At 36.9% G+C, this 11,999-nt stretch overlaps 2 pseudogenes; one reads left to right on the top strand and one right to left on the bottom strand.

Moving 5' to 3' along the window:
- Positions 1–510: 510 nt before the first annotated feature.
- Positions 511–1,934, bottom strand: LOC141845449 (uncharacterized; annotated as a pseudogene).
- Positions 1,935–1,959: 25 nt separating this feature from the next.
- LOC141845448 (uncharacterized) lies at positions 1,960–10,847 on the top strand (annotated as a pseudogene).
- Positions 10,848–11,999: the final 1,152 nt, after the last annotated feature.

The raw sequence follows: 11,999 nt of genomic DNA, 5'->3' as shown, positions 1-11,999 counted from the left end.
CACCTCCGCCGCCGCCGCCTGATGAGCGCATCTACGTGGATTTAGGAGATGATAGGAGATATTAGATATTTCTTTGTTTCTTTTTTTCGTTTTTCTTGGATGATTTGGCTTCGATGATTTCTTGGATGAGCTGAGAAGAGAAATCTCTTTCTCTTCTTTTGCCTCTCTTTCCCTGGAAATCTCTCATTTTCATTCTGAATGCTATATTTCTGATCAGCTGTTTAATAGAAATAATTGGAACTAATAGGGATCTAATCATTACTGTTTCTTTCTTAATGATGATGGGTTATCTCATAAGACCAAGTACCTAGAAGACAATTATTAGCAATCACATTTGTCCTTCTTCCAAAATAATATTGTTTGGAGGCAAACATGAATTCTCCTATCTTAATATGCATCAAACAGAATTGAGTTTTACCACTGGAGATTTTATAAAGAATGTTGAAGTCCACTCAGCTCATAGATTGTAGTTATTTGCTTTTATGTTTCGACTTCCTTGCGCAGATAAATTCACTTGTGAAAATATTTTGAAATATGGTTGTTGAAGACGGAGGCATTGTTAGCGGTACCTTGGATAAGACGCATTCGTGCAATGAATGAATCTGCACGGGCACTAAATACCATTCTTTGTTCTTCCCATTGCTCTTCTCTGTCCGGATCTGATCCTTCATAGCTGATCATTTTCCCCATTAAAAGATTCCATACCCTATTTGTCTCATCATCCAAATCAACTTTGGCCCTGAGGCGCTTTCTCTTGGTTTCATAAGTTCCTGCATATGGAACAATCATGTTGCTTTCATAACTTACAAGAGCAGATTGTCCTTCAGCTGCATTGTAATTATATGTTTGATACATATAAGGCACAATTGCTTGTGACATATCAGTACATTGGTCTAAAATGTTGTTTCTACGCTGGCATTCTTGGATGGTTACGTTCTGGAGACCATTAATGCCAATTTCTTGTAAAACATCTGATTTTGAACTCAATTCAAGGTGTTTTTCTTCATGCTCACTATACTGATCTGATCTTGAATGCAGATGAACATGTTTCCATCTTGTTTGTTTTCCTGTTTTCATTCTCATACGAGTATCTGTGAACAAGGCTTCGATGCATGCCTGATGTCTGCTTTCAAGGTTTTGCAAAAGTCCTTTGTAGTCTGCAACTATCTCAGTGAGAACCGGCTTAGGGGCTCGAATAGGAAGGCACCTTCGATCTCTTCTTTGTCACCCGTTTGATGGGACCAAATGTCAGCATGAAATCTGAGGTTTTCAAATCACCCAATGGTACCATATTTTGTTCATCTACAAAGCTACATGATTTGGAGGTTCGTGTCATCTGACCAAACTTCCCATTGTGCATTAGCATGGTTCTCCTCCTTTTACATTCCGGTGGAAATTGTGGAATATTGCTGGCCTGTGTCTGCATTTGCAATTGGATATATGCAACCTCTTCGGGCATTGTCAACATGATTATAACAACTTTTAGCTTGTTCATTCTCCATTCCCCCTTGCACTAAAGTCATCACTGTGTCACCATCTAACTTTACATGACTCTGAATGCTATTCTGTTTTGATATCTCAACAATGTGGGTTTTAGCTGTACTATTTGCCTCACCAGCCATTCTAGCCAGATGCTTCCAATTTTTGTTCAATAATTCTCTTCTAGAATGATGAATTGGAGTTGAGTCTTCAGAAGCAAAATAAAGTCTTCGCCTGACAATCTTAGTTCCATTATCACCATGTTGGTTGGAATATTTCCTTGCTATTTTTGAAGTTTTGCTTGTATCTCTAGTCATCTCTTGTGGTGCATTTGGACAATCTAAGTTTTTATTGGGCACATTACTCCTAGACTGGTTTTGTTTTTATTGGGCACATTACTAAATTTGGTTTTCTCGTTTGTGCCTTTCAACACCGATCTTCCTTGTCCAAGTACTGACTCCAATAACCTTCTACCTTCTGATGGAAGATGTATTGGCGAAGGTTCATCAAAAAAAAAAAAAAAAAAAAAGGTAACAGTAGAAGGGGATGATTGAACCCTCTATCAAAAGCTCTCTTTTTTTCCTTCAATTTTCCCAATGTAGCAAATACAGCTAGCAGTACTAGTTTCCACTCGATAAAATCTCATTTCAAGTACCAAAAAAGGGAGAAATTTGACAATCCGGAAGCTCATAGACAAATAAATTCGAATAAAACTAGTGATTGAGCAAAATTGAAGCTCATAGACAATCCGGAAGCTCTTTTTTGATTCTGCTGTATCTGTTACTTCTGGCCTCAAGTGAGTAAATTTTATATGCCTACACATCTATTTCCGTTCTCCCTTGAAGCATAATGATATAAAATGCATAAACTTGTTTTAGATTCTAATCCATGTTCAACCATAACTCAAAATATAAATTTTGGACATTTAGATTTCTCTTTTAGCTTCACATTGAATTGTGATAGCCTTACAGGTTATTAAAATTTTACTTTCTATACACCTGACTTTATCATAGTTCTGACATCATATTATATCAGTTCAGAAACTTGGATCCTTGAATTTATTGATTTTGGTGGTGAAATGAGACGAGACGTTTGGCATGCTTCCATTAACGAAATTATCTCAATGTATGAGTTTGTACGTGATTATGGACCAAGTGATGATGACCCATCAATCCATTATGTATATATGGTGCTCATAAAGGAAGGAGACGAGTTATTAGAAGTACAGCAAACAGTATAGCAAGGTTACAATGTCTTCAGTTTATAAGAAGGCTGTCAGAGGATCCAGCTAAACTGGTGCAGTTCTCATATTTACGGACTGTTCCTTATGGTGAAGTGGTTTTGCAGACTTTAGCTTTAAGTTTTTGGGGTGGGCCACGGATAACAAAGTTTGAGCAAACAAATTATCAAAGAGTTGAGTGGACTAGATCTGTTGAAGGCCTTTCTGATGTCAATATTCATGTGTTTGACATAGATGGAAGTGTGTACTTGCGCAAGTGGATGAAATCTCCAAGTTGGTCAGATAACATGTCAGTCACCTTCTGGAGGAATTCTTTAGTTAAACGTGGGATCGTGTTGGCAAAAAACCTTGTTGTAGGTGATCTAAGTCTTGTTGAGAGGGCCGCACTGACATGCAAAGTGAAAAGTCGAATAGTGGAGAAGACTCAAGCAACAATTGATGCAGCTATGATCAAAGGAATCCCAAGCAATATTGATCTTTTCAAGGTATTAATTTCTCCATCTATGAACTCTTTAATGGTTTTAACTGGTAGAAAATCTTGGTTTTACGCTGGCTAAGCTTCTACCTTATGAAGTGCTATAAACATAATAAGCATGTGGAGGTAAATGAGACAATTAATCATCGTGGCTTAGATAAATCATGAAATGTAGTAATACATATTCAGATGATCAGATCCTTAGCATGTTGAAATTACCATCATGCCAGCTCAATTAATGTCCAAGTAAAATAATGTGTAAAGTAATAATTGAATTTTTGAATGCCACATTTACTTGGCTAATTATGTATATTTTCTTGTGGTTGTGTTGTTTCCAGAGTTAAACTTATCTCTTCCTTTATTCACCATTAGAATAGGAAGACTGTCTGAATTTTTCTATGCGCTTTACCTTATCCACTTACACTGGGTTTAGGCAGGGACTCATTGCAGTTTGGTAATAAAAAAAAAGAAATTCACTTGGTTCAAATTTAGGGAAGTTTGCTGGTATCCTTGTACATACTCATCAAATCCGGTAATAGTCATGAAATTTGAGGCATACTAGCTAGGAGAATAACAACTCTAGTTGGGTCATTTTTTTTTCCAAATAGGCACTGATTTGGTTCAAGAACATTCCCGTTCTTGTTTAGCACTGGCTCTCCTAATGTGCACTAATTAATATTCCTGTCATCTAAAACTCATTTCTAAGGTATGAGGTATTATCATCTGAACAAAGACAAATACCAGCACCGCACCAATTGGTTGAGTAATGGGAAATTTCAAAGTTTTACTTATCTGTTTGTATGTCTAATTGTATACATCTTTTAGACCAAATCATAAAGGATTTTTAGATGACCTTGATGAAGTTCTTCATGGACACCTGACTGAAAACCTCATGCTTCTCTTAGGAGAAATTTGAATGGACGTATAAGTGTTTGGGGATTACAGAGGTGTATTTGAAGGTTTTTGGTGAAAGAATATCTTATGATATTATAGTTACTTTTTTGTAAAAAAGACAAGCATTTTTTATTACTTCTAATAGTGGGAATAATCATTGTTAAATAAATTTTTTAGGTAGATTTAATTGTATGATAATTGAAAGGTCATACTTGACAGACGCTTAACCAACCAATATGGACTGGTGTTACATATAGTTCACAGAAAATATCATATCATTATCATCAAGTCGTGTTTGTCTCAAATAAGTTGTGTTTGTCCTAAATATTTGTGGTCTTTTATATGTTTATTGAGATCTATACCATGATATATCATTAGTGATATTTAAATCAATTAAATTATTTTTTATTGCATCGACCGTGTTTCTTTTTGCCTCTCTTTACTTTTTAGACATTTCATTCTAATCAAATTCAAATCTTCTAACTATAAAGTTTATTGGTCACCTTTGAACATGATGTTACCACTTTAACTTATTTTCTCTCATTTTATCATATATTAGAGTTACACTAAATTGTTCTTTAGTATTTTTTTTTTATTTTTTATTTTATCCTTCATAATAGTTTTATACATTCATTTTAGCATCCTTATCTCTTATACATTAATCTTCTATATATGTTGCTTGCTATTAGTCCAATACTTCGTTTAACTTAAAAGGCACACAACAATCACAATCACACGTGTGTAAAAAGGCTCCTCTCTTTTTGACCAATACATTCTTCGTCTTATCAGTGATGCCTTAATCGACATCTCCTTGTTTAGTAATAGATTGAAGATATCTAAAATCTTACATGAATTTAATATTCATCCATCTTGTTATCTTTTCTTACTAAAATTGCATTTCATATATTCTTATTTTATTTCTATTTGTCTTATTGTAAACTTTCACAGACCTGATATCTCTTCAACTCAGGTTATTTCACAGATTAGATGTGGAAAAAAAATAGTCAAAAACTTGTTAAACATGGTAGTCTTCACAAAATCAAGTTGACTTGTCATATGACTTAAAATGTCAAAAATGACCTTTCACAGTTTGACATAATTGACTTATGAGTTGAAAAATAATTCATTTTTATATTTTTAACCTATCGAAATAATAAATACATCCAAAAAAATCCTAGAATTCTCTAATTGAAAAGTAATTGCAAGTTGGTTGTTCTGGTTATATATCAACAATTATTTTATATCATAATAAATTAATTTTTAATATTGGTTCATCTGTGATTATGATTTCTAAGTATATTTTAGGTAGTGTTTTTTAATCTTAAATTAATGTGATTAATATGCAATTGGAAATATTAATCTGGGTTGGTCTGAACAATTATCTTCTCCTGGATGATGTGGCCGATCAGGACAATTGAACCTCTAGTTGAGCAATCTTTTGATTTGTTAACAGTTATTTATCCATAGTTATATTCTTCCTTCAGTTGATTAACTTGTTCAATCTTTATGGACCTCAGGAGCTTTTGATTCCCTTATTAGTGGTTGCCAAAAGATTTGATGAGCTTAGGCAGTGGAAGAATCCACGTGTAACTCTATCTTTTTTATTCATTGTCTATACCGTTATTTTCAGGTATGTAGATAATTTCTTTGCTTTTAGATACTTGAAAGTTTTTGTGTACCCTTCAAGTTTTATTGCTAAAATTTTCAATTCGGTGACTCAAAGAAAACATAGTATTTGAATGCCCTAAAGAAGTGGTGCTTATAATTTCAGAATGTATAGTTGTAGTGAAAGATATTAGCAAGGCTCAAAATTTTGAGTTGTGTTGAAGTTTTGAATTTTTACTAGAACAATGTTTTAGTATCGTGCTCATGTTTCGATGCATGGTATCGATAATGGATTGGAGTTCAAAATGAAGGAGATGAAGTATAGGAAGGAGACATTATTTGCGAACATGATTTTAAATCTTATACGATATTGGTCGAAACGGTCGAAACCTACTATTTTGGTAAATTACTGAAACTTAATACTACAACGTCTCCTTTGCTTCATCTCCTTCCTCCTTCAACCTCTGTTACTGATATAATGCATCGGATCGTCGGCACGATACTAGAACAGTATCTTGTCAGTGTGCATATTTTATGTGAGGGATATTTTAGTAGCAGACTTAAGAAAATCCAAGGGAGGGAACCAAACCATTGCTAGTCAAGTTGCATGAGCCATGTTAGTGTTATGTAATTAGTCCCTCGAGTTTGTTTATGGCTTTCACCTTACTCATGATATTGAAAATAGGTAACTGTTTTACGTTTAAGACCCCCACAATCTATAGAGACCTAGAAGGTAGATATTGTCCATCCCAGCTGTGATCCATAAAGGAAGGTTGAATAAAGTAAAAGACCAATTCATACTCAATGACCATGATATTTTAGTCTTTTATAGAAATTTCAATTAAACTCTTTCTTGTTTAAGCCATCCATAATTTGTATACCTGAAAGAAACAAATGAATGAAGGACTGGGAATTGGCTGACCAAAGGAAAATATATAAATCATTGTTTAAAATCTTGTACTGTGTCATGCGCTATGGTCAAAACATATTGGTTGGGAAAATTATCAGCATTTGATATTGTTCTGCTCAAGTAATCTCTCCTATATTATTGTGTCAACTATGTGGATGAATATCATCATTGTGTCAATTATATGGATGAATATAGTGTCATAATAACACTTAATTTCTCTTGGCATGCTATGATACATGCCAAAATAATTTAAAATTTTAAATGTCATTTTTTTTCCCCACCACCCGAAAGAAACAAATGAATTAAGAACTGAGAATTAGGTGACCAAAGGTCAATATACAAATCATGTATTGGAATCTCATACTGTGTTGTGCGTATGGTCAAAATATATATATTCTTCTAGTTATCCAAACTCAATATTAATCGCATAACTAATCTTAATTTCCTATGTCATTTTGTCAGTTATGTGGATGAATATTGTGTCATGCTAACACTTGAAATGATATAAAATAAATTTGAAAGTGTGTCTGCCCAATATAATATCCGAATTATATCATTTTAGATGTAACACAAAGTGCAAAATGAGATATGTAGATGCCATCTCTTGTTTTTTTTCTTCATTTCCTTCTTCCTTCCACTTATGATTCTTCACTAGCACTATAAGTCAGAACAGCAGCACAATCAAAACTGTGATAAACTCTGGCACAACTTGAGATTATATTTTAAACCTCGATAAAATGGTTCATTCAAGTGGGAAAGCCCACAAACAACTACAGGACCAACCCGTTAAATTAGATTGTCTTTCCATTTATACAGCAGGGGGCTCAGATGGATTATCTTTTCTTTCCAGTTTGCATCATCTGCTTGTTGTCAATTCTTTCATCAACATCATCTTACGTTAATCTTTTGTGTAATAAAGAATGCATCCCTGATTTTTATTGTTCTTGGATTTGTTTGTTGTAATGTTTATCTTGTTAATTAAATTGCCTCGGCATTGGGTAGGCATTTACTTGCTTAGAAAAACATCTCCATTTGTTTCTTTAATAATATTGCATTGTTTTTTTCGTTTTGTCAATAAAAGATTACATTGGGTATCGTAATCATTATCCGTTGCCTTTTTCAGAAATTTACTGTCTTATGTGCTCCCGGCAACCATCATGACTATGGCTACTGTCACAGGGTTATTTTTCCGCCTTCAAAAATCCCCTGTGCGGCGATCAAGTCCCGCACTTGATTAAGCCTCCGAAAGCACACCAACGCACAAGCGAATATTTTCTGCAAGTGTTAGGAACAAAAGCCACAAACAAGCACCACAAGCAATGTACAGGAAACTCCCAACCTTTATTATTCCGTATAACAAAGGAATACAAGGACCTTACAATTGCTCTCACCAATTCCTCAAGAATTGCACACAAGTGTAGCCCTCAGAATAGCACACGAGAATAGCCCTTGCTACTGCTCATGCACACACCATAATGGCTCACGTTGGCACCCCTTTGGTACCTATTCCCAATTGCACCCAAGAAGAGCACGTTGATGGCACTCACTGCCCTCAACGTCAAAGGCACCCAATGCACTCACTCTAGGCACACTTCACGTTGACACCCCTTGGCACAACACTCACCCTTGGCACACTTCCCAATGCCTCCCCCTCTTGCCTATTTATCATGCATAGGTAGAGGTTACAATGGAAGTTAGGATGGTTACAAAGTAGGTACACCAACCACCTTGCTTACATGGCAAAACCGCTTTGTCCATGTCATTGCTTATTTGGCACCATTGCCAAATGTCAGCTTGCACACCATGTGCATGACCCATGTCTTGCACCGCGTACATAGGCGAAACAGCCCGCTTGCCGCTCCGTCGTCGTGCCGCATGGCATGCGCCCCGCCGCATGTCTTGGCTCGCGTCTTTCCGCAAGTCTGCTTGGCTAATGCGTGGCTCCACAGAATGGTGCTTTGGCTCCATGCCATCTGCCAGCCGCGCGCCTCGTGCGTGGCCTAAGTCCTGCACCGCGGACTTAGGCGAGAACAACCTTCCTGCTGCTCCGTATTCTTTGCATGCGCCCACCGCATGCGTGGCTCGCGTTTCCTACGAGCCATGCTTGGCAAAATGCTTAGACTCCGCACGTTCCGTCTTCGCATATGTTCGCCGCAATCCAAGTCTGCTTCCTGCTTGACTTGGCTTCGACAACACCCCGCGCACTGCCGTCTCGCTGCTTAGTGCCCCGCGCACCTTGCTGCTGCTTGGCGCCCCGCGCGCCTTGCCGCTGCTTGGCATGTCTTGCGCACATGCCCAACTTTTGCCTTTGCTTGGCGCCCCGCGCGCCTTGCCGTTGCTTGGCATGCCTTGCGCACATGCCCTGCTCGCATGAATGTCAAGTCTGCCTCCTGCATAACTTGTGCTTGGACAACACCCCTGTGTTGCCGCCAGTTTCTCTGCTTAGCATGTCTTGCACACATGCCCATTAGGTTGGATCAAAGGAGCAGCACCCAAATCCTTGTGATCAGCCGCGCCACCGAGTTAAGGGTCTTACAGCTACCACTATGCTTTTTATTGAAGGGTCTCAAAGAACAAGGGCGTCTAGGAAGATCTTTTGGTAGAGTAGTAATACGTGATCAGCCACCCTCAAATACAATCCAGAAAATAATTGCTGTAAAGGATGCCATGGCGTACATCGAAAACTATCTTCAGAACATTAACATTGTTCTCCTTAAAATTAGGACTATTTTGTTATCTGGTCAACCTGAGGTATGCTATCGCCATTTCCACTCCTGTGTGATTTGCTGCTGCTCTCAAAAATTTTGCTCACATCGATCGAACATGCTTAATTATTAACTATAAATATCATTTGTTTTGTTTTGTAGGGATACCATAAGCTATGTCAGGATCCGTTAGTGAAATTCCCTCTGATTACCTCTCTTAAGCATATCATTGTAGGTGTATCGAAAGAAAGCATAATTAATTTGATATTAACTACTTTGATACAATCCTTATAAAATTGCATAAACCCTCTTGTCATTTGCATGCTTCTTTTAGATACTAATAAACAAGCAAGAGGTTCAATATATTTCACAAATTATATATAGTTCTAGGATAATTTCATTTTAAGTTATATATTCTATAAACAAACGTCTCTTTTTTCTCGTGTCAGATAATTTTTATTTTCACAGGCAGATGAATTTGCATGATCACTTTGTATTTATTTTTCCACTTTTGTGCATTAGACAATGCCATTTGTATGGTCGAGCAAGAATGTTAGGAACAAGTTTCTAGTGCCCCATTGCCCGGTTCCTTTTAAAAATAAAATAAAATAAAATGAATGAAAAGATTTTAGCTGTTCTCGGGAGGGAAAATTGTTTTGATTCAAATGTGAAAAAAATAACAAATTATTATTAAAATATTTTCAATTTCGTTCAATACGTGAGTGTTACTCTTTTATGCAAACTCATCAATTTGGGACTAGTGATATGTCCAAATACATTGAGAAGGCCAAGTGATTTGATCAACTCGATCGGGAAACAAATGATCCAAGCAGTCTAGACGAGCCAATCCAATTAAGTTGGATGGGTCAGGTCGATCGATCAAGTTGGATGATATGGTTGGTTGAAGTGATTTGATCACTCAAGTGGGGTAGCTAGTTAAGTAATTTGATCAAATCAAGAGACAATTGGATCGGTTAAATTGGGTTAGGGTTGGGAGGCAACTGGTCCAATTGACCCAAACAAGTTAGGTGGCAATATGTCTAATTGGGCCATTGATTTGGTCAAGCCAGTAGTCATACCTATCAGGTTAGTCGTATCAGTTAGTTTAGTTGATCTTGTAGGACCGGTGAGAACGTTAGAGGGAGGATGAATAACGTTTGTCATTTTTTCACATATTTTTAAAAATTTTGTTAATCAAATATAAAATACACAGTGGAAAGTAATATGTAAAAACAAACTTAAGGACATTTTTTTTACTGGGTTTATACTCTCTAGCTGCTGCTACTCCAACTTTCGCAGTCCTTGATTGCTTTCGTTGGGCAATTCACTAAGTAACTCTTTCTCACAATGAGAAAGAGTCTCACCTTTACAAATAAGATAGAAACGGTAACATATTTACCATTTCTATGAATTAAGTATAAAAGGACTTAAATAAAATATGCTAATGCTACCAACAAAGAGATTAGAGGTTGTGTGTGGTTTTTGGTGCAGTGTCTCGGCGTCGCAGCAGTGTCTCAGGAGCTTGGATTGCATGAATAAGCACCGTAGACTGAGCTTGAAAATTGTATCTAGGATTTTGGTCGCAATTGCTTACATGGACCAATCCAGGCACTAGGATCTCCTTTCGAGCACTCCCCCCCCCCCCCCCCCCCCTATATCAGTGAGTCAATCCACCATCGTAGCTGACTTAGTATCTCTGGGCTCCTGAATCCCTTTCAGACGCTTGGAATGTTGACGTAGAGGCTGCTGAATCAGTCTTGACTCTGCCATGCTTTATCCTCCTATGAGCGCTTGGAAGCCTTCCGGACACCTAGAAGCTGAGGTGTCCCCAACAAATCATGATGCGCCATCTCATCCACCTCATTGGTCCGAAAAGATAACTTCTGGGCGCTTGAATCTGTTCTGGGCCCTTGGACCATTCGGGCGCCTAGATCTAATAGAAGCACCTGGACTCTGAAGTTTCGGTTCCTTAATTTTCTGCATCACATAGTTAACACAATATATATATATATATATATATATATATATATATATATATATATATATATATATATATATATACAACAGGAAATTAGTTTTAGACAATTTTACAACTATCTGATTTTGACTTTCAAGTTTCCAATGAAATCCTAGGTCAGACTGACGCCTATTGTTCCCTTCAAGAAAATGCGTCTTCATTTACTTCTCTCAGGAGAGTTTATCTTTTTTGCCAACTATTCAGTCTTTCAGACCTAGTTGGACTTTTTCTCATCATCTGATTCTCTGACCCCAGAATTTTCTTTTGATATCCAATCTTAGCTAACCCATCGATCTGCTAGCTAGACGTCTGGTCCAAGAATCTACCTTAACTTCCCACTTGGTGCATGCCCTTGATCTATCAAGACTTTGTTCGATCCACCTGATTAGGACTTTTTGTCTGATCCACCTGTCTAGGACTTCTTGCCCGATTACCTAACTAGGACTTCTTGCCTGATCCAACTAACTAATTAAGACTTCTTTACTTAGCTTCCAATTTAGACTTTCTTATGTTACTTGCATGCTTAGATTATCTTGTTAGCACACAACACAACCTTAACTTGAATCCTTTATCATGATCAAAATAAAAGTTCCATTATCTGGTGCTTTCTACACCAACCAACAGATCCAATCAAATTGGTTAGGTTGTTAAGTTGATAAAGTTGGTAGGCTAAT

This window comes from Curcuma longa, chromosome 14, assembly GCF_044706935.1.
Source record: "Curcuma longa cultivar G26 ecotype Majalengka, Jawa Barat chromosome 14, ITB_CL_G26_1.1, whole genome shotgun sequence".
Classification (NCBI taxonomy): domain Eukaryota; kingdom Viridiplantae; phylum Streptophyta; class Magnoliopsida; order Zingiberales; family Zingiberaceae; genus Curcuma; species Curcuma longa.
Note: the sequence above shows the minus strand (reverse complement) of the source record. Positions and strands in the feature narration are given on the sequence as shown.